General features: G+C 41.3%; 1 protein-coding gene across 1 annotated transcript in view; it reads right to left on the bottom strand.

The window, feature by feature from the left end:
• The window catches only part of plxna2 (plexin A2), a 201,442-nt gene that overhangs the window by 123,358 nt on the left and 54,609 nt on the right, over positions 1-23,475 (bottom strand). The window lies entirely within an intron of this gene.

Genomic DNA, 23,475 nt, shown 5'->3' with positions numbered 1-23,475 from the left:
CTTTAGTCATCAGATTTTGTTGGACAAATATATAAACAGGACAGGAAATGTTGAGGGGCTTTGAGGGTTCCCTGATGTTGGGCGTGAGAGACATCTCTATGATACCAGATGTCATGGCACCCTGCACCAAACATCAAAGCTGATGGCTCTATCATCTGTCCGTTCCTGTCTGCCTCCCTCCACCCATATATTCATCCGTCCATTTAGATCGTGACAGCTCAAAACAGCCAGACTCTCTAAAAATCATCTCACAGGGGAAAGTCCGGGTCATATGTCTGTGAAAACAAGGTCTACTGGGAGGGTAAAGGAGTATGTGAGCAAATGTGTGCACACACAAGGCGAGATCATGAATGTGGGACAAACCGCTGGTCAAGTAAGGGAAAATTGATGCAAGTTCACCAAAACCCCTCGAGCTTTGCCTCCAGAGCTTGAGGCTTAGCAGGGTACACGGCAGTAGAGCACAAAGTGGTTGAGCTCACCACACACCTGACCTGATCCTGACCTGGGGAGACTAATTCATATGTCGACAACAGCACATATGTGAAAACCATATGTGGGAGGACAGAGGCAGGACGCGGGGGGCTGTGCCAGGTTTCATCTGGTTACGGACACTGCAGTGTGGAGGGAGACCTCAGCAGATATGCTCGACCATAAAGCAAGTCGGCCCCACCAGCGGTCCTCTGCTCACCGCTGGGTTGTGTGTGAGTGCTTTTATGTGTGTGCACCCGCAGGAGCAGTCTGCCTTGCTGTGATATGTTCTAGCGGGCTGCCACTGGGGATCAAAAGATAACCCGACCTTCCTGAAGAGCACCTGAATAAGATCACTATCACTCAGTTTCTCATCACTGACCAGGGACCTCTTAATTCACATTAGGCTACAAGCATACTCACACACACAGCTACCTTGGAATGCACTGGGCATGTGTATAACACTTTTCTGACAAGCACCAACCAGCAAGCACGAGTAATAACTGCAAGTAAAGTACAAATGCCACTCCTCAATTCTTTATATCTATCCATTAAAAAAAAAAAGAATTAGAGGCAGCAGTTCACTGAAAGGTGTACAAACACTACAGAAATACAGAATACAAGGCAAAAATAGAGTTTGTACAGCTTGAGAGTCATTTGTAATGACTATTTTTATTCTTCAACACAGCCTGAACCCTCTTAGATAAGCTGTCTTGTCAATTTCTTTATAGGTCAGTGTTAAGTGGCGTAACAAACAAAAAATTGTCAGCTACAAGCACTGGACTAAGAATAAGTGAAAAAGAAGCCTTTGTCCCAAAACAAAATCTTGAAAGACAATCAGAAAGCCTGGGGAACTGTTGCTCAAGGGCACTTTAAAAGATTACAAGATAGTCTGGTTGCTTGGAAGCAAAACATAAAGACAGGGGTGGCTAAAGACTTTTGCACAGTACTGTAATTGTCCTGTTGAGCAAATACATTTAATCAGGAGTGCAGGGAGGTTGTGCTTCTTCTCAATACCCCCCCCCCAACAGCTTAGGCTAACGGCTCACACAAAGAAAATGGAATTGACTTTACAGCAACTGAAACATTCTATCCCTCCCACTGTGTACACAAAAACACACCCATACCCAGCTGCTTTTCACATTCAAGGAAAAAAAAGGAAAAAAGAAACAGAAAACAGTCTTTCTGTAGTCGCTGCTAATCCTGCAAACAGTGTTACATTTACACATATTTAGTCACAAGCACACACCCACCACATTGTAAAAAAATGGAAAAAAAAATGTGTGCATTTGTCTGAAGTGGGGTGGCTCAGCTCTGTGTGGACCAATGCGACAAAAACAACAGCTAAACAAAAACCTGGGGTGAGTAAATGGAGAAACCAGTGCTTAGTGAACCAAAAATAATTCTGTCACTGCCTCCTTTTAACCACACGCTTGAATAAGGGCAACTGGACTTCTTTTTGGATCTTGAAGACATTGAGAGGTGAAACGTCTTCAAGATCCAAAAAGAAGTCAAGCTGCCCTTATTCAAGCTCTTATGACTACCAGTCTGTAATGTCTACCACCTGAATGAGCAGCACTGAGACCAAAACATTTTGTTTCCTCAGCATTGTTTTTTTTTTTTTTTTTTTTTTTTTTTTTTCAACATTCAGCCTATTCTCTCAGGTACTAAAGCCCGCCCTATCTTTGTCCCATTTGACCCTGCATTATTTATCAGACAGGGTGAGAAGGCTGAAAACAAGTAAGATTCATACTCTCAAGCCACTCTGACAATATTGCTCCCCGTCTATTAAAGGAAAATCCATGCATTGAAACAACCTCTGGTGCCCTAGAGAGCTATCCTTTGCTTTGCCCTGGACCGACACGATCCCCCATTTCAACACTGCAGCTATTAGCCAGCTTCTCTCTATCAGCAGCATCACAGAGCTGCAACAGAGTAAAGTGAGAAAAGGGGGGAAAAGGTGAAGATGGATGAGAGTGCCAGAAAAACTGTCTACAAGTACCCAAGGGGCACCACGAGCTGTAGTTAACGGTTTCATATAGAGAGAAAACAGTGCCATCTTGAATGATAAAAAAAAAAAAAAAAATGTAAATAAATTCAACTGGTGTTTAGATTCACACTTCAGGAGAGGTTTGATACCCTTCACATACAAAACACGAATTTAAACATTGATGCACCAAGTGATGGTGATAGACATTTGGGCAACAGAGCACGGAAATAAGGCTACGGCTACACGAAAACGAAACGAGGTTTTTTTTGAAAACGGGTACGAAAATTCTTGCGACCACACGGAAACGCGCTGCTGGTCCAGACGAAAACGATGAAACGATGCAGTACACACGCCACTGTGTCACGCCACGCTGTGAGACAATAGAGAAGTGTTAAAATTGGCTCACTGCGTCAACGTGTGACTGACGCAAAAACGTTTTAGCTGTAACAATGGAAACGAAACGAGGCCGTTTTCAAACTTTCCCACTCTGGAACCCGTTCTCAAAAACTATCGTTTTGGGGTAGTGGGAACGCCGGCTCCGTGTGGCCGCGACAGCGAAACGATAAGAAAAAGTATCGTTTACAGTGAAAAACGTTTTCGTGTAGCCGCAGCCTAAGTGTCCTCTGGCAGAGCAGAGTGGGAGGCCGCCTCAGCAGATCCGGAAGCGCAGACAGTGTTGCCATATTTAGTTTCCTCGTCCAAACCACTTTCATCAGTTTGACATGATTTTCCTGCTCTGTACTCGGTTTGTTTTTATTCAGCTTGATAATTTGTTGATTCAACCTCCTGGTTGAACAAAAAAATCAGCAAAGTTTGCTTGTTTTGTTGATTTTTGACTGATGATCTTTTGATATCATTGAATGTAATGTGTTATAATCAAGCGCTGGTTTCACGCTGATGATCACAAATTTGACAGGTTATAACACCACATGGATCTGCAGATGGAGGCAAGATAGTCTTGTGAGGTCCACAAAACACTAATAACCCTAATACAGAGTTTATCAACTTGAGTCCCGAGTGGCCACTGCCCTGCATATTTTAGATGTTTCGCTGCTTCAACACACCTGGTTCAAATTAATGGGTCATCAACAGACTTGTGTAGAACTTGAGGACAGACATTTAATCTAAATCAGGTTTGTTGCAGTAGAGAACCACCTAAAACATGCAGGGCAGCGCCCATCAAGTCTCTGATCCACACCTTCATAGTACCGTCTATTTAACTCCAACCTCTCTTCTTATTTCCATCTATAATTCAATTTATATTGAGAAATTAACATGCCCCTTTTCAGGTGTAGTAGACTTCGATGCACCGGTGTATCCTCGCCTAAAGTTCCTCCATTAGGCCTCCTCTCTCCTAGCTCTTCTTTCCTTCACAGGCAGGAGGATGTTGAAGAGAGAAGCAGGCACAAAACTGACAAATGAGATGGGTCTAAAGACTAATGTTGTGCCACTTTCGCTTCCTGAACACAGCTGCTGTTCAACATCACTCCCACTTCTTGAGGAGGAAAGAAAAGATCAGGTTTGAATGCCTTCTTTGGAAGCAGCAACCTAACTTATTAGCTTAGTCAGACTTGAAACTAATGCAGTAGACTGACTGGAGGACAGAGAAGGGATTCAGTGTCAGGAAAGAACGTCTATATTCGTAGTTGTAGACTTGAAATTAAGCTGAGCCTGGCCGTATCAAATAAATGCAGCATTTTCAACAATTTGCCAAGCTGCCACATCCCGCAGAAACAACGAGATTAAGCTTTTTTTTGGTTTTCATTCGCAAACTTTATGTTTCGGTGTGATGGCCTAAGTGAGCAGTAAGTTTGGGCCATCGAAGGAGTGATGGCAGAGGCATCAGAGGACTCATGTTGTGGCTACAAGGGTCCATGCCAGTGGTGTGCTTTTGATCAGTGCATGTAAGTACCCTGTAAAAACGTTTGAAGATTGACCAAACTCCAATTCAAATTGCCCTTCTAACTCTTCCACTCTCCCTCACTCCCTTAGTCTCATTGGTTTTGAACATCGAGCCAGACACTGGATCCCCAACTGTGAGAGTGAGAGAGAAAGCAATTTTCTTGAGTGAAAAGTGCTGCATAAATCCTGGGGTGAAAGAGTGTCAAATGTATGTTTGCAGTCCACTGTGGATGAACGAAAAGGCCCAAACTGTCATTCCCTCAAAAGTTAATGTTTAAAAGAATATACAGTGTCAGAACGGTTTTCTTTCACTGTCCATTCATTTCCCAAATTGCGGAACCGGTTGTGGCCTCCCCCATTAAGACGACAACCACAGTCACAGCACAGAACTGCTCTAGAACAGTTTGAGAAACATGACAAAGAGCCAGACACTAAATGACGCAAAACTGTTAGACGCTCAATTTTTAAAGAATGTTTCTCCTTTTATGGTCCAGCTGCTAACTATTACCTGGAAGCTATTTTCTTTTCAGACTTAGAAGTCCTATTTTCAACCCTTAACCTTGAGGGAGCTTAGAGCTCTGAGACAGGACATGCTTGTGTACAGGTGGTTGCCAAGACAAATACAGGTCAGTCTGAGGGTATACATTATTTTCCCCAACATATTGCAGCTGGCAGAGAGGATTGTAACTATATATGGAAACCTTTACCTTTATGACCCACTCTACACCTTGTATGAGGAAAGAATTAAAACAAATTGTGGGGACTTTGTACCAGAACGGGACAATAAGAGTAGGATTGTAGTGAAATGACGCTGTCTTGGAAGACACTCAAGCTGTTTGAAATAAACAAGATAGAAATAGAGTGAAAGTTGAACGTCCTAAATAGCCGATCTGACAGCTATCTTCTGTATCTGCCCTAATCCAGTTCAACAGTCTCGAGAGCCGGAGTGACAGGCTTTGCCTTTATCTGCTTGATCCCACACACTGGATTAGATTCTGCAAAAGTAAGCCACCACCACACGCCCTCACGCTCTGTCTCAAAGCACTGACCCCTCCCAGAGACACTACAGAGGAGGGGAGTTTGTAGTTAAGTGGGGTTATAACTGTTAAAAAAAACACAGGTCAGAGGGATCTGACAATAATCATGATGAACCTTATCCAATCAAATCCAATTCATCTGATGGAACCTATCTCAGGCTCTGTAAATGGTCTTCAATTTGATGTTGAGATTGTTCAGCAGCTTTGATCAAATAACAAATGATAGACTGACAGCAATTTAAGAGTCAGTGAAGCTTGACAGGAGGCATTCAACATTTCAAGGTTTTTGTGACAGCTAGGTGCTCTGGTCACAAGACAAAGACATTTTCAACATACTCGTAATTAACTTTTAACCCTTCAAAAATTAACTATCACTCGCATGATGAGAAAAGGCAGGATGATGCATGGACCAAGGCCAACATGTTTGTCACCTGGAGGAAATTTGTGAACCCACAGGATGCCCAAAAGATATCCAGCAATTCATTTGACCCCTTGGAGGACATGAAAACTCTAAAATACAGGCCCTGTTTTATATAAACCCAAGACCGTCTTCATATGATGCCCTGTGCATGAAAAATAGGGTTTTATTTATGTAACAGTCTTGTGTTTGAGGATGCCATTTCATATGGGCGTGTGAATAAATGTCAGCCTGTGCGGTGTCAGGTGTGCTGACAGACCCATCGTCCATCCCACTGGATATGAATGCATAATAGTCTTTAAGCATTGGGCATTCATCAGTGTAGTGAGCGCACAAGTAGCATGAGTCACTCTGGGAGAGCAGTCATCACCAGTACACCAAAAGTCTATCAATGAAGGCCTATACACAGCTTTTTCTTGGAAACCTAAATGTGCACACACGACAGATACTAATCAACTTACAGACTTTATATCAACATGACTCATGTCTCACCTAAATAGAAATCTAGACTGCCACTCTATTTCTTTACTTCTGGCGAAATTGATACAAACTATCATCTGCCAAGCATCTGTGTCTCTTTCCTTTTCTTTCCCCTCACAGTGGGAGAAAACATGGAGGCTCTCTCCGCCTCGATAACGCATGTAATCCATCACCAGTGTCAGGCTGAAGAATTCTGGTGTCAGTAGCGAGCAGCATGTAGCGCAGTGTCTATGTGTGTGAGAGGTGGCTCCCACCAGCACTGCATGCTGTCTCTGTTTCAGGTCCTTTTGAACGACATAGCTCCCATAAGGTTCATGTTACCCTGTTTGCCCATGTGCACTTTGTGTCACTTCCCATTCGACAGGCTTCAGGCCTTTGCACGCCAACTTCGTATTAATCGCCCGATATTGTCGCACCTACAAAATAAATACAGCGTCCATATATATCGATCATATTTACTCAAAAACTCAAAAACTGTCATCAAAGTTTCCAGAACAGGTTAAATTTTCTGCATTTTTTTTTTCTCCCCTCAGTTTGCCTTTGACATCTGTATCCAAAACGACAACTGATTCACTTAATTTTCCATCATCAAACACTGTATGGCAAACAATATAAAGATTACAGGGTTAACTGGATAGTTAAATTGGTTTTCTTCTTTAATGCACAGTTCCAGTATTGTCATCATAGCAGCAAAGTGGACATCCTTATATAAATATCTGGAAATCATTGGGATAATTACGCAACTCTTTCATCAGCTTGTGAAACTCGCTTTGCTCTAAACGCCAGATCACATAGACTCTGTATTTACTTTTCCCTGTTCTAAAGTGAAGAAGTCAGATCATCACAAAGTCATTACCACTCCTTGATGGCTCCATTTTGCCTCGTATAGCAAACTTCCACTACGATAAAGATCGATCACCTGTATCAATCAAAGTGACTGCACGTAATGATTTCTGTTGCATGACACAGTAAATAAACTACATACAAAAAATACAGACTTTGCGTGGAGATACTTCAGGTTTGAGAGGTGTGGTGAGATAGGAGAGTGGCATGAAAGAAGAAGGCAAAAAAAAAGAAAATCTAAGGATAAGAAGCTTGAGGAAAAGGTAAAAGAGAAAAAAATTGGGTGATTGTCTGTTTTGGAAACTGGACGATTATCAGCTTTACCATCTTCAAGTAACTGGCTGATCATTTTTTTTTTTTTTTCGTAAATAAAAGCATCCTGTTGATAGTGCTGAGAATTCCAAATATATATCTATTTACTTTTTGGGTCGGTGAACCGACAATGAACCCACATGCATAAAAGGCGATACAATGTAATTCCTTTTCTGTTGAACTGGGAGCATTTTAATGTTTTGATTTCAAGTGAGATAAAGAGAGAACGTCCTGCAATGGAATTGTTCAAAATTGGAATAAGCAAATTAGGCCTTTAAAAAGATGGGGAATCTGATTTAGTGCATTTCTACACGAGAGTGGGGCAGGAATGGGAGTGAATAACAGGAAGTGAAACAGGTTTTAAAGAAAGAGGAGGCAAACGTGTACGTAAAAATGACCCAAGCTTTAATCAATACAAGGGGCAACTGCTTCATATTTTTTGGCTGGATAGCATAAAGTCTATTGATTTGCCTCTCTGCTCTATGGAAGCAGTTAACCCTTTACTCTAATCTTTTCTCATTTGTTTGAATGGTAATGCAAGATACTATACGCAACAAATCACACACGCTGATGTTTCAAATGACCAATTTTTTTACTATCATCGATTGTCTATGAAAATGGAAAGCAAACATCCTGCCAAATTGATCTAGAGTGAGTCTCAATAATGAATCTTGTAAAACCCATCTCTGTAATAGCACAGTACATCCAACTGTCATTCAATTCTATTCCAGTGCTGTTATATTGTCATATCAGGGGGTCACATAACTTACAACCCTAAACATGATTACATCAGCACTTTCCTCCATTTGCCCCCTTGTCCATAAAGAAACCAGAGACTGCGGCATGCATAAGGGGTCTGTGGTTGGATGAGATCAGGCCTCAGCTCTAATCAGCCAAAATACACATATTAGGCTCAGCAGCACAATGTGAGGTCTATATTTAGCCGCACATTAAAACACAAAACACAGACCAGCATGGCGCTGATGGATCCAGGCCAGGGAGGTTCAGGGAGAGCAAACACAGAGTGATGTGGAGGGAGGCACATATTTTATGCTAAGCCCTAGAAAAAAGGGGATGAATTAAAAAAGTGAAAGCATGGTTTGTATTCCAAACTAAATAGCTCAGCCCACAATAACTTTTTCCTTTATTAGCTGAGTGAAATGAGGAAAGGATTAAACAAAAGCTAAATAAAAATGAAATAGTTCATTGAGCAAGAATGAGAAATGGAAGTAAAAAGGGAGCGGTGACAATGAAGTCTCAGCACCACTAATGATATGGTATGACGCGTCACAAGACAATATGATATGATACGATACGATGTACTTCATTACCTCTTAAGGAAATTTGTCTTGGACTTAAATGCTAAGCACATAAATGCCATAAAAACAGAAAATAACTCCAATAAGATACATAAATGTGTAACAATAGAAACATAGCTGCATTCCCACTTGAGCTCTGGTGATGACAGGGACATAAAACGAGAAACAAAAAGACAGTATTATACCAATAAAAAACACATAAGCACACACACAACTGCTGTGACACTTACAGTTAACAGTTCCATGTAATGAGAACAAAATAAGAGACACCTCTTCAAAAAAGCCTGACTTCTGATAAGGGAACCTTGTCTCCAGGGAAAATTATGTTTCAAAGGTGGTATGATGTTCCCTCTGCTATGATGTACATGCAGAGGGAAGAAAGAAACGTTACGCTTTTTTATTTGAGCAAATAAGAAAGAAATACAACAATCAGATTACATGCCTCAGATAGTGAGACAAAAGTTATTATAAGAAAGTCAAACAACCTGAACCAGAGGAAAATATCACACCTCCTGTTTCCTCCTGTGGTATACTTCAAAGTAGATCACAAAGAGATGTGAATCAAAAAGTAGCTCAGAAAAGGTTCAGGTGAGGGGCAAATTAGCTGAAATTGTTTCAATTCTTCCCACTGGTATTGTGAGATTTAAATGTGGAACAAGATTGGCAGGGGGGTGAGATACTTTGAAATTATAGCCAGTGGGATCTGCACCTAAAATGAGAATAGGAAGAAGAAAAAAAAAAGCACTTCAGTCAAGCCTACCTTTTACATCTGTAATGTTTGTGTGAGCTTGAATAGTCTCCCTTTCTGTTTATTGCTGTGGTTCTTATTCCTGCAATTTGCAGCATTTACTGGTGAATTAATGCTTTTGATTAATGTATTATATTGCTGTAAGGCATTTAAACTCAATTAAGACTTCATCAAGTCCAAGTTACTTGCATTTCCACTGCAAGTGCTCAACAAGCATAAAGCTGGCACGGGTAGCCTGAATGACTGCTATTCTAGTCTTTTTGTTTTAATGTTTATTACAGGCTCTATGTAATAAAAAAGAAAAAGATGCAGGCACAGTGACAACATCCATTTGTTTGTGGATGGCAGTTTTAAAGAATGGAGCTTAGCATTATGGACCTTTTGGAACCAGAGGTGACCATATCTGGACAAGAGAGTGAAGCTGAAAAGCAATACCTAAAAAATTATATGACTGGTGGGAAAGATTCTGTACTGACAGCAAGCTAATCTTACAGCGACTGAAAAGGATAAAAAGAAAGGTGCAATTTCACCACATGGAGCAATTCAAATCTCGTAAACTTGAAGCATTTCAAACTAAAGCTGTGTTGTGGATTTTTACACCGCCTTGCTTGGGTCTTAGACTGGTATTTACATTATATTGTCCGAACAGAGGAATGTCTGTGTTGCACTAATCCGTAGTGCAGAACCACTGCACAAGCAACTTATGGCACAACATGGACGTTCTTCGGTTGAGAAAATGCAGTGCCAAAGTAAACAGCCATTTTATTCCAAAGGGAATCAATATATAAATTCCAAATATAACGTTAACTTGCACCACTATGACTTAATAAGGCTTGATTTGTTCTAGCTAGTGAAAATTTGCTCTTCTTCTGTCTCCATCTTGAACACATGCTAGCTTAGATTTTTACATCACTCCCCCTCATTGGAGGGGGATATATCTTGACAAAGATAGCGTTGGTGCTAACTCTGCTAACAAAACTTTTAAAATGTTTGCAGATAAATATACAGTTACAATTCGACTACAATTTCAATGTATTTTGGGTTTATTCAATCACTGTTGAGTTCTGCATGTCCAGCTGTTTCTATGGGGGAGCGACACAGATATACTGACTCAAGATTAACTACATTTCCCTAGCATGAAAATGACCCTGAAAGAGGTCCTGCTGAGTGGAAAAGCCCCCTTTTATCATGGACACGTGTTGGGACATATCACAGAGAGACGTGTGATATATAATGAGACCTGAGTGTGAAGGAGACTGAAGAGAGATGAAAAACAGGAAAAGGAGAGATAAAAAAAACAGAAAGATGGATACATAAGAAAGAAATAGGATAAGGCTGAAATCTGCAAGATCAATATTTTTGTTTATTTTTGGCATCACCCTTGATCAGTCAATAAGTCATTGTTGTGGTATTTTCGTACTCTGCCTGCATGCAGCCTGTAATTTATTTTCCACAAGATTTCCTCCGTAATTCAATTATATAAAAGCTGATCATTTGTATCAGTTATTATCTGATAAATTTCCTATTCTTCCTACAGTTATAAACAAAAGCACAAAAAGACACAGTATGTACCACATATTTTAAATGTCTGTCCAGGTATTTCAGAATACAAATTAAAGACACTGATACAATAATATTACTAATGCAAATGTTATGTCTATTGAAAGTATTGAGGCTCGTGACTAATGACTAAATGATCATCGGAGAAGCCCATGACATGACACCCTAGCCCATACCACATTTAACTCCATAGAGATATACGTCACGCAACCTTTAACCTCCTACCTACCAAATACACAGTAGTCCTTGCGTAATTAAACCTCCTTCTGAAAGTGAATATGGAGGGGTGAATGGTAAGACAGACACCATGTTGTGAATCTTTAACCTTGTCCCCAAACAGAAACAAAGTAAGAGGGGGATGGGATATCAAAGTGGGATGAACTATGAGGGACAAGGGTTGTCCAATCAGTCCTTTTGCAGGGACACATTGATACTACTGGTGAATTGGAGGGGGTTGGATTGTCTGACCCCTTTCAAACTGCTCACAAGAAAAGCAGGCCAAAACCCCTGTTCTGGACAAGGGTTGCCATGGTAACCCCTCTCCCCTTGGGCACAAGAACAGCAGGGAATCAACTGAAAAAATGTGTCCATTTGGATATGTGTGTGAATATTTTTGGAGACTCAAAAAAAGTCTGTTATATCATCACTATTGTTTGGGCCATCTTTGGCTTAAGCTGAACTAGTTTCAGAGAGTGTGTGGATCATTTGTAGCCTCTGGCCTTCAGATTGTTTCAGAGGTAATTTTCCTCAGTGAGAGCATGTGACTAGCCAGGAAACAGTGGCATTCCAGCACAAAACTGAAAACAGGATATGTTGGGCCATGACTCTAGTTAAACTTGACTTTTCTCTTTAGGTTCCTTTGATAGCTTTTTGCTGTGGTCACAACATCTGCATTGTAACTTTGGTATCAGTCTACACTCCATAGAGCGATAATGTTCACCTATGCTTCACGAGTACGTACGTACACCTTAAGATATGATGAAATATTCACGTAAAAAATCTGTGCAACACAAACACAACATATTAAGTCCTGGTTCATCCTTGTAGATCAGAAGAAATGTGTTCTGAATTAGTCATATCACAGAAAAATATGTTGTTAACATCCCCATCAAAAGTGAATAATTAAAAATGAATAGTCTATGAGGCTAATGCAATGTTTAGTGTTAGGGTAACGTTGTCTTGAGCTCGCCTTAAATACCCATTCACCTGCATCACGATACTTGTTAGAATTTTAGAACAGCCCTTAAAATCCTGTACAGAAAATAACTGAAAGTCTGTTTAAGAGTCCAACTTTTAATGCATTTCCATGCAAATCTCTAAATTTGCTTTACTCCAACTTAAACTGATGCTATACGACACACATAAATTATATTATACTTTGGCTTAATTATCCAGCCAATGACATCAATGTACTAAGGACTGAGTGTCTTTGAAGGCAATGAACATCACTAATTGAATTGAGAAAAAAATAGCTTTGCTATACATAAATAATACAACTAAGCCTGAAGAAAAGACGACATTTATACTTCCACTGTGTAAAGTATGTCCAAGCAAGCATGTGTAATGCTGTCCGCACATAAAACAAGCTAATGACTTTTAGGCATATTTGCTCTATGTGAGAGCAGTAAATGGGGCCTTGATTCATTATTCTGCTAATTAGAGAGCCCTGTGAAAAATGACTTATGATCCCTTTTCTCCACATATTTGTGCACATTTATGACATTTAGTGCAAGCGACACAAACACAGGATCAGACAGGCACTCTGCAATACAATACAGCTGTGTTCCACACAGAGATTATACATGCAAAACATCTACAGGCCTCCCTGTTCCTGTAGACCAGGGGGATCAGAGATACACATCAGCAGAGACATGTCTTGTTGACAAAGTATCTTCCTTTATTCCCCAAACGCAACCCACACACCCCCCCATCCCCTCTGATCCCCTCATAACTCATACACATGTTCTGAAGAGGCAGGATAGGAAATTCTGCTGTGTATGCAGAATAGAAGAACAGCACTCAGGTCAGAGTGAGCAGGGGGGAAAAAAGGACAGAGACAGAGAGGTAGTGAGGGATGTGTATGTGTATGTGTGTGTGCGATAACGGCACATTTTGTAGTCTATGAATCTTCACTAAATCTCTTTAAAAATGCCCACCAATCTTACGTTGGGATTTAATGCTTGCTTCCCTCTAGAAGGGATGGAACAGCCAGTTAAAGTATGCTAATTCTCTGGCACTAAATACACTGCTTTAAATGTCAACCTTCCATTATTACCCACATACTGCCTGCCCTACAACTAGCGCAGAATCAAACTCACACAAACGGAGACACAAATCAGGCAGCTGCAAGGACACCATGAATATAAAGACTCATAGATCACAACCACTTTATTCAATCAATACCTGAATGAACAAAGGGCACTGAGAAGCATTATTAAAGAAGCTTTAACCATTTAAAGGGAGAATGATGGAAGAACACAGAAACACAGTTCAGACATAAAGACAGAGAGAGATGAGAAAAAAGACAAAAGGATAAAAATGACAGCAAGAAACAGGTAAAAAAAAAATCTAGATTCGATCCAGAGCATACTAAAGTAAGCAGAAGGTAATCAGCTTGCAAACAGCCATAGAGAAGCCTGACACTCCTCCACAACCAAGGGTGACACCACCATTAATTCCATTAACCCTATTAGTATTCCATCCTCATCACGCCGCTAGGTCAATACACACCTCCATCACACTGCAAAGCTTCTGCTTCTCTTACACATGCAAAGGGTGAGAGGATGGATAATGGAGGGCTCAGGGTTGGATGGGTAAACAGGAGCTCAAACAGTGGCACTTCCCCTGACTGTGACAACCTTCAATCTCTGTCAGACCACCACAGCCTGTGGCACAGTGACAGACACACGGTGCCATGTGGCAACCAGGTAGAGAGTGAGCCGGAGCAGAGCTGGATACAAAACCTCCAAAATGTCTGTGGGTTACACGTGGGCTTTGAGTGTTATAGATCGATGAAGATCCATGTGATCACATAAGAGACAGACATAGTCAGCCTGACGTCACCCACTGGTGTATGAACTGCCATTTTAAAGGTTGGAATTTGGCATTCAGCCATCATCACTTTGGTCATTTTTGAGCCAAAAGTGGTTACATTTGGGCAAGAGGGTGGAGCTGGAGAGTGATACTGGAAAGCTGATTGGATAAAAATATGTATATTTGAGACATTATATCAATTCAGCTTTGAAATCTTTTGAAAGATGACCATCAGCACAATAATCAAAAGGAGTGACTCCAACTTAACGTACCATGATGATCTATTTACTGACTTTCTGAAAGATTACAGTCCTGTAACATACAAAACACATGACAGTGCCTGAATTGGAATAGCATTTTGAAAACATATTGTCAGCTTTGATGACAATTTTACACAATTATACTGTAATATAATCTGTTCAAAAGTTTGGTTGTCTGCGTTCAAGTATTTAAAACATTACAACAATACATGCCCAGTAATATTGTTGTAATGTTTTAAATACTTGAACGCAGTTTTTCTAGAGAAGATAATTGCTTTGTATATGGGAGTATCGTCCATTGACTCTTTTGGGCTTTCACATGCGCGAGCGTACAACTAACCGGTGAGTTACATGCTGTTTATAAAGTTGTTTTGTAACGTCCCCATGCCAGTAATGTGAGAACCATGCATATGGTTTTGATGGTAAGGCTTGTGACTTTATTGTCGGATGGTTTATAAAGTGGTGTGACGTTTCTGCAGTGTGCAAGTTGTTGTTTTACGTGGAAGGGTTAGCGCTTGCCCCTTAGCCACCACGTATTAGCCTCGCATGACAGGCTGCGCAAACAGCGCAATCTCCACACAGGGAGCGCAGATTTGCACCTGTCTGTGTCCTACTATCAGTATTTGACAACCTCTAGCAATGGGATTGCGCTTCAAATGCCCCGGAGTTCCCCTTTAACACCCAGAGGTCAAACCATTTCCTATTCAGATTTACTGAGGATTCTCTGCTTTGTAGAGAAATCAAGCCTGTAGAGAGGGATGAGTGTAGCAACCCCATCACTGTGTAACAGAGACTTGAAAAATTCCAATCTGAAACCAACAATTTCCCAACATTAGCTTGAGATGTACCAGAAACATTCAGTATAACATCACCATACAACTGCAAGGCTACAGTTTCTGATGAATGAAATGAATAGCTGACACAGGAGGACAACAGGCAGATAAAGTGCCACTGTACTTTGTTTCAGGTTGAACAACGAACATGCAGAACATTGAAACTAAAACTAGTCAATTTTCTTTTTAATATGATGATTGTGCTTCAGACAATCACATTTTTGTAATCCAATTAACAACGTACAGTCAGTCTAGTATTAAAGCTGAGTCCACAGGCGGCTGCAAGGGCCAAGTGTAGGGAAAGGAGTTAAGGTGAATGCGAGTGCCTGAAGACAGCCCTCTCCTCCCAGCTTGCTCCCCTCTCCTTCCCATCCACTTCCAGCTCAAGGTGTGTGAGCGAAGTTGCCAACAGACACTAGGGTACCAAGTATGTAGGACAGCGCCATTAGGGCATTAGTGCCGGTCAGCACCCAGCCAGTTTGTGTGTGCCGCAAAGAAGTTGGATGTGCGATAACATCCCGGGGGTGGACACACAACCTGATGTCGTACTTTGATTGGTGGACATTCTCAGGATCTCAAAATTAAACATAACGCAAAAAGATTTTTTCCAAACTTGTAAGCGACTGAACCTCAATGTGTATAATTATGAATTTTGGAGTGGGTTTGCCGGAGAATTCGGAAAGCCTTGTATGTAGACATAGTCTTTCTTCATCCTGCAAGAAATACTACTGCAACCACGCTCATACAAACAAACCACTCTATGCTCTACCCTTGAGCAAGAGTGAGGGTGAATGTATAAAGAGTTGTGACAGCTCTTCCTCTCTCTTTGCTCCACACACTCTGTAAAGCACAGCCACAGCACTGAGGGGCCATCTCTGCTGTGTCTGGAGCTGAGAGCCTGATCTTTCCTGCTGACTGATTCTTGCCCATATTACCTGAGGGATTAGCTATTTCCTCACTTTTGTGAGGTAATGTCTAGCATTAGCAGCAGGGGCCGTAGAGGTTTGTGTTACACTAAAAATCTTCTGCCAAAAAGCATGCAAGACTGGCAAGAAATCCAAAAAAGGACGCACGCTTTACTGTATTGTCGTTTTCTGTTACTATTGCGCTATCCAGACTTAGATAGATTAAGCATGAAATAACTAATCTGAATGTAGGTGATAAAGTGATTCAAGCGTGCCATGCAAATATGAGTTAAGCTGGCATGTCAGAGAGAATGTCATTTTTTTGTCTTTAGAAGGCTAAAGAAACTGAGCAGTAAGACCCACATCAAACAATACCCTTCAGTTTTTTCTCTTTTTCATGAGCTGACCACAGACTCCGGCCAGACGGCTCCATGTTTGGCTACCTCAGATCCAGATCCCCCCATAACTCTCTGGCTTCCTGTTATCCCACAACTGAGCTCTCTCTCTCTCTCTCTCTCTGGAAAAATACACCGTTTCTTCTCCGCTTTCTCTCCATGTCTCCCTGCCTCATTCTTACTGTAACGACCACATAAATGTTTGGGTCCACACAAACGTAGCCGCTTGTTTTTCCAGGTGGGGGGACCAGGGAAGAGTGGAAGACTTGTGGGAAGGATTCACAGCACAATGATATAATGTGTCTACAATTCTCTCCCCCGACCACTGCTTACACTCTCTTTGTTCCTCTTGAACAAGAGGCTAAATAATTGTGTCCATATGAGGAAAGTAAGTACAGGGATAAAAGCAGAGGAGGGAGGGAGGAGCAGAAGGGGTTGTTTGGTTAACGGTTTTTGGCTCACCCGGGGGGGTATTTTTTTCTGTCTTAGAGAGGACACACAGTAGAATACCCATGAGACACACACAACCACCCCCCCAGAATTGTTAAAAAGGAAAGGTCAGAGTGCATTCAAAATGAGCCAAATGAGGACAACAGCTATGCACTTGATTCACTACCCCTTAAAACATTCAAACACAGACTGTGAGAAAAGATAAAGAGAGGCATGTGATCATCACAAGCTCCTGTGGTGACACATATGGCTTTAAAGAAATAGTGTTAGCATCAGTTTAGGCTAGGAACAGAATGATCTACAGTAACTGTGAGGGGTCACGACATCAATCTGGACCTTGGTGTCTGGACCATTCTGGACACTTTTTTTCCCAAAGTACTGTGCAGTGCAAAAGTCCTGTACTGAAGTATGTACAAACATGAATCAAAATGCAGTGTATAAGCCAAAAAAACAAGGTTTGTACAATTCTGATTGTGCTGATCTGATTCTCTGCTTGAGAGTTAATATTTGGTATTTGGCTAATTCTAAACCCTTAGACAAGCCTTCTTGGAATTTCTTTAAGTGGTCTTTAAAAATAGTTTCTTAAAGGACAATCCAAAGCTCTTCTTTGGATGTTGGCTACCTTTTGTTCTGTTCTCTGTCAAAATGATTCCACACTGCTCCAGTAATGTCGAGGTCCAGGCTCTGGGGATGAATTATCACTCCATAGGACCTGTTGCCACTGACTTTTTAGTTCTTGTGTCATTTGGCATACCTCAGCCTTTTCTCCCTGTTTCCCTTCCTCAAGAATGGTTTGTTAATAGCCAACCTTCCATGGAGACCATTTCTGATGAGGTTTCAGTTAGCAGTAAATGGATCAACTGAAGGTCCAGATGCATCTCTCAGGTTCTGTGTCAGGCCTTTTCTGGGTTTTCTCCATTCCTTAAGCAAGTAACTTTCAGACACTGTTCATCTGCTGTAGATAGTTTTTTTTTTTTAAGCCTGACACTTATTTTGTCCTCCAATTGTCCAGTTTCCTTTGTTTTAAGAAAACAATGCACACTATGCTGAGATGTGCCATGTTTTTAGGTAATAGCTTTTCAGGAATCACCTTGTTGGTGCAATAGTACTACTGTGTTATCTTTGTTTTCGTTTCATCCAATTTCAGACTGGTTCTTGGTTAAGTTAACTGTGGTTACACTGGTTAATCCTTTGAGTCAGGTGCCTTTTTTAATCTTTGAATGATTCATAGGTCAGTATCAAGTGGCGTAAGAAACAAAATCACAATTCTATGAAAATGGTCATGTACAAGGAGTGGACCATGAGTGAAAAAGCAGCCAATGTCTAAAGAAACAATTTAAAAGACCTTCAGAAAAACCTCGAGAACTACTGATCAAGATCACTTTAACAGATTACAAGAAAGCCTGGCTCCTGGAAGCAAAATATATAGAAATGAGGGGTGGTTTAATATTTTTGAAAGGTTTGAAGGTTGTAAACAGTGCAGATCCAGCCATTTCAGTTTTATTTTTTTTTCCCACAGGCACAAGGTTTGTCAACATTATTTTTTCAAAAATAATCCAGTATGTCCTGAGAGGATTCTTTAGGGGAATGCCAAGTACTTGGTGTTAATGCAGAGCCGCAGATGTCTTATGTACTTTCATGCAGGTGTAAATCCACCAGGAGTGGGGGGACTTGTTTGAGGTCAAAGGTCACAAAATCCCTTTATAAACTATATCATATGAAACCGGAATGGTATTTGGTGGGAGGTCAAGAGGAAACATAATTGCGGCAGCCATGGTATCATGAACTATTTCCCGGTGGATATAAAGTTAATCCCTGAGATTTAGCCAACAGTGTGCCTTTAACCAGATTACCTTGCAATAATCACTTAAACAACGCTGCAAGGAATCCAATTTGGTGTCTAGCCATGATAGTTTCAAGACATCAACCAATCCTGTGATTCAGTAGAAATTACAGTGTCTAATCTACAGAATATACGTAGGTCCCAGACATCAGCAAAGCCAGGATCACCTCATGTAATCCTCTGGGTGTAGCACAATAGGGAATCATAATCTCACTTCCTTACAAAGGCATGGAGCCGGTGCTGAGCAGATGACACAAATATGTGTGCTCGCGTGCGCATGCAAGTGTGTGTTTTAACATTTATACATGCATAAATGGTTTTGGGTCTCTTGGGTGTCTCTTGGTCTGTGCCCCTCCACTGAGCACATGTGCAAGAGTGGAATCTAATGGGGGTTGAGACGATGGTGAGGGGGATTCAGGGATGGGGGTGAGGAATGCAGAGTCCTGAGGGCAAAGACAGGGATGAACTGGGGTATACTGACAGGCAGTGATATGGAAAGATGGGAACCCTCCACCCATATCTCAGCCCATATGATCCTTCATACACCTCATCTGTCTGCCCCATACTCTCCATATATTTATTCTTTGTTTGGAAAGCTTGGGTATTGCCAGCCAAAAGGCAAATGACAATAAATGGTGCGTTGCTTTGCCATCTGAATGTGTGTGCCCATGTGTCTGCATTTGTCTGTGTATGTGAAACAGTTCTTGTGTATGGTAACTGGGGTTGAGTCTATGAGACTGTAGCAAAATTGAAGGAGGAGGGTATGTCTAGGGGCTTAGGGGGGCGGGAAAGACGGTTACACATCAGCAGTTGCGTGAAGTCCTGCCGTCCCTACTTCCTGCTAGAAACTGGTCTGAGGGGAGGCCCACCATAATTCAATAACAATAATCCCCAATGAAGGCCCAAAAAAGAAGGCTGCTGTGGGGCGGAACTAACTGGGCAAACACCTCCTCCTGCTCCAAACCATCCGTCCATCACTGATTAGAGAGAGAGGCTGGGATAGTGGAATAAGGTGATGGGGGGTGGAGGTCTGGGGAACAAGCCCAGCTGACATGCTGCCTGCAGTCAGCAGCCAGGCAGACAGACTGTCCCTCCCTCTTCTCCAGCCTACACGTCCTCCCTCCCTCCTTCCCTCCCGCTGATCCCCGGCTCACCTCACCCCAGTCCACCCCTCCTGCTGAGCAGGAGACAGAGCGGAGGGCTGCAGCTGACTCCCATAGTTCCCTGGATGAGTGAGCGGCCATGACCACGAGCTTGGCCTGTAAACCAGTACAAAGACAAACACACGTACACACTGACATCTACACAAACTGCGTATAGTGAAGCCTGTCTCAGTAGGGGTCACCTATCGATCTTGTTTTTTTTTTGTCAAATCAATCACATGCCTTTTAATGTGGGGAGACAGCTGACTGACCTCTGGAATCTATAACATTATTATTTATTAGAGCAATTTTCTAAACACCCATGACCTCTTTCCCTTAAAGTGCGGCAATACTTCATCTGAGCTCACTTGGAAAGATGAACGAACCCTTAGAACAAAATTATGTTTGAACGGTGAAGAGCACTAGTTCCTGTATGCATGATATGTGTGTATATTTGAGAGTTAGGCTGTCTGTCACTTAAAGATGATGATGCTGCCTTCATTTTGGGATTATCTTAGTTATAAAAGATTATCTCGGCATGATGCATTGCATTATTTGACTTTCTGTTTGGTTGCTCAGTCAACCCGGTCTGCACACGGCCTTTAAGAGTGAATCAATTCAATACAGTTGGTGGCTTAATTGTCTCAAATGATTTTGTGAGAGCAAGAGATGCAATTCCGACAACAGCAATAACTAAGGTTTAAGAATGTGTAAATTAAAGGTAATCGGATAAAGGTAATTAAAATATAAAACAGTCTCACGTCTTTGATCTTTTTGTGAGCAAATTTGTTGTTTCATGCACAATTTGTGCAGAACACCTGTGGATCAAAATGTTATACTATCCATAAAAAATATCCTTTTGTTGGAAATCTAATTACATTATAGAAACTAATCCATTCTAGAATGGCACAGCACTAGTGACAGCCTGTTGCAGGAGCTCAAGTCATTTTGTGTTTTTCTTTGTTTCTTTTTAGGTTTCCCACTGATCTTTTTCCCTGTGAAAACACCTATTTGAAAAACTGTTTGTGGTTGGTTGCTGTGCTGTTGTATTGACTTCTGTGGGTACTTCTGGCACTTTTCGTAACGAAGGGGAGAGTAGTTTATATGTGGAACCAGTTAATTAAGCTTTTCTAAACAGCCACAGGTAATGCCTGATAAAAAAAATAAATAATCTAGACAAGTTGAAGATGAAATGTCACAGATGTAGGGCAGCACAAATCGGAGAGCAAGGATAAGGAAGTTTAGACCTTTTCTGATTGTCATAGGGAATGTAAGGTCACTGAGCTTGGAGTGTTAACAAGAACACAGCTGGAGACTACAGATAGACCAATCGACAGAGCAAAAAGTTGCTGTCAATGTTGAGTGTTCACCTGTTACCTGCCGATGCTGCATGTGACATAATCAGCTTAATTGTTGCTAAACTACAAACACAACACCCCAATGCACTCAAGGTCATCTCTGAAGATTTCCATCAGGCCTCTTTCCCTGCTCCACTTCCAATTTTCCAACAGTTTGTTAACTGAATTTTATTTTGTTTTCTTATTATGTATTTGATTATCATCCCTCTACAATTGCTATTGAAACGATATAATGTCCCTTTTAGAATTCATGAAGTATTACTCAATTTAATTTGGTTCAGTTCAGTTCAAATGTGTAGTACCCACAGTTCAGTTTGGAAAATTGTTTTGTAAAAACAAAGTTGAAACTGAGGAGAAATGTGTCGCTAAAATCTAGCTCAGTTTAGTTTAAGATCAGTGAAGACATATGGATGACGCAATAAAATGAGACCAATAAATGTCAAACTTTCTTCCAGGCTATTTGTTAGAGTCAGTCTACAACCCAGGGCAGCTGTCTTTAATAAATCAAACAAGAACATTGTTTTTCCCCTCCGGCAAGCTTTGATTTACTCAAAGCTGACCATGAGAGGAAATGAAGACATAATTTCTGATCTCCCACATATTTTCATTTAAGTTCATGAGATGAACAAAAACTTCAGATACAGTCCCTGAGGAAGAACAACTTTTGTTGTGTGTTATTGTCTATTCCCTCTATTTGTGGCTGTGTGTGTGTGACTGTTCTGTGCAGCAATGCAACTGCATGTATATGTGTTTGTGTGTGCGTGCATGCAGATGTGCTTCTCTCTCAACATTTGTGTCAGTAGAGTGCTGCCTGTTGATAGATTAGAGCTATGTTGAGAGGGGTCTCCGGGAGGCCTGACAGATCTATGACAGTGTGTGCCCGGGGAGTGAGTTCTCCATGTTAATCAACTCTCATACATGCTAACCACACTTGGATAGTCCCATGCTGAGCTTCCTTAAAACAGTTACGGTCCAACATGGCCCCCAAATTCTTCACAAGAGCCCAAAAACAGGCCTGCTAAAGCCATTACCCACATATTTATTGCATTATGCCACAAAAAAATTGCAAACACAGACATGCACGCAAGCTAGCAAACACACAATCACTTACAGTGGAAGTCAAAGCAAGGCTGTTATTAAGTAAGCGCACTGAAAATGCAACCAGACAAAAAGCGAACAAAGCATTTTGGAAAAAAAGAAGACACCTTACTTTAACTGTATCAAATAAGCAGTTGTTGTAATGACAGTCAGGCCATGAGCTAAGGCTACATGAAAATAAAAACCCAGTAGAGTCACTTTGTTTTTGTTTTGTCCTGAAAGACCATTAAAAAAAGGCTTTACTATTTTGGCCAGCACTGCAGTGAATGGTTGCTGTGAGGGGAGAGACCCAAGGGGGGAGCGCGTGATTGGTTACAGTTGCATATTTGGTTGCTGAAGACACTTCCCTTGTTGTGGATTTTAGTAGAGAATAGAGTGTTAGGTGCTAGCCAAATGGGCACCTCATTTGGCACTCAAAGCAACTTTGTTTAAACCTAGTCTGGTGCCAGAAGTTAAAAGGAAGCCAAAACATCTTCATTAGACTGGTCCCCGAGCAGGCTTTTAGAGTTGCTGTCAGTGGACTGAAGTTGGCATGAGTAAAAGGGGAAGGTGCGTTTATTTTGAGGAGATGAGTATGTCTATTCCGCTTCTTGTGGGAACCTGTAATGCTGTCTGATATTTGTTAAGATTACAGACACACAGAGGCCTCCGCTTTGGCCCCCGGTCATACCTCAGTACAGCTCTCATTATGAGTCATAGACAGTCTAATGTCTAACTCACTACATTCACGCTACAAGGACAGGATATGGCTGCTGTGGCAAAGTTATACAAACACAATTATGAGCATCCTCACATTAAGTCAGTATCAGTGACAGGAAGATAAAGACGGATCAGACTGTAAGAACAGGTTTTGAGCTGTTTTCAGTGAAGAAAGGAGTGCTGACCAACACTAGAACCACTCTATAATCGACCGAATGAGCAGATGCAAGATAATAAACTGGAGGGCAGTGCACAGAGCTGTATATGAGTATTTTTTGCACAATTACTCTGTGGTGCGGAAATCTACTGTAATGTGCTGTATTTTGAGTGAAATTAATTGTGCTGTGTTTTTTTCCTTAAGGGCCCTAAAGCTCTTATCAAT

This window comes from Odontesthes bonariensis, chromosome 10 (assembly GCF_027942865.1).
Source record: "Odontesthes bonariensis isolate fOdoBon6 chromosome 10, fOdoBon6.hap1, whole genome shotgun sequence".
NCBI classification, from domain to species: domain Eukaryota; kingdom Metazoa; phylum Chordata; class Actinopteri; order Atheriniformes; family Atherinopsidae; genus Odontesthes; species Odontesthes bonariensis.
This window is presented reverse-complemented; position numbering and strand designations above follow the sequence as displayed.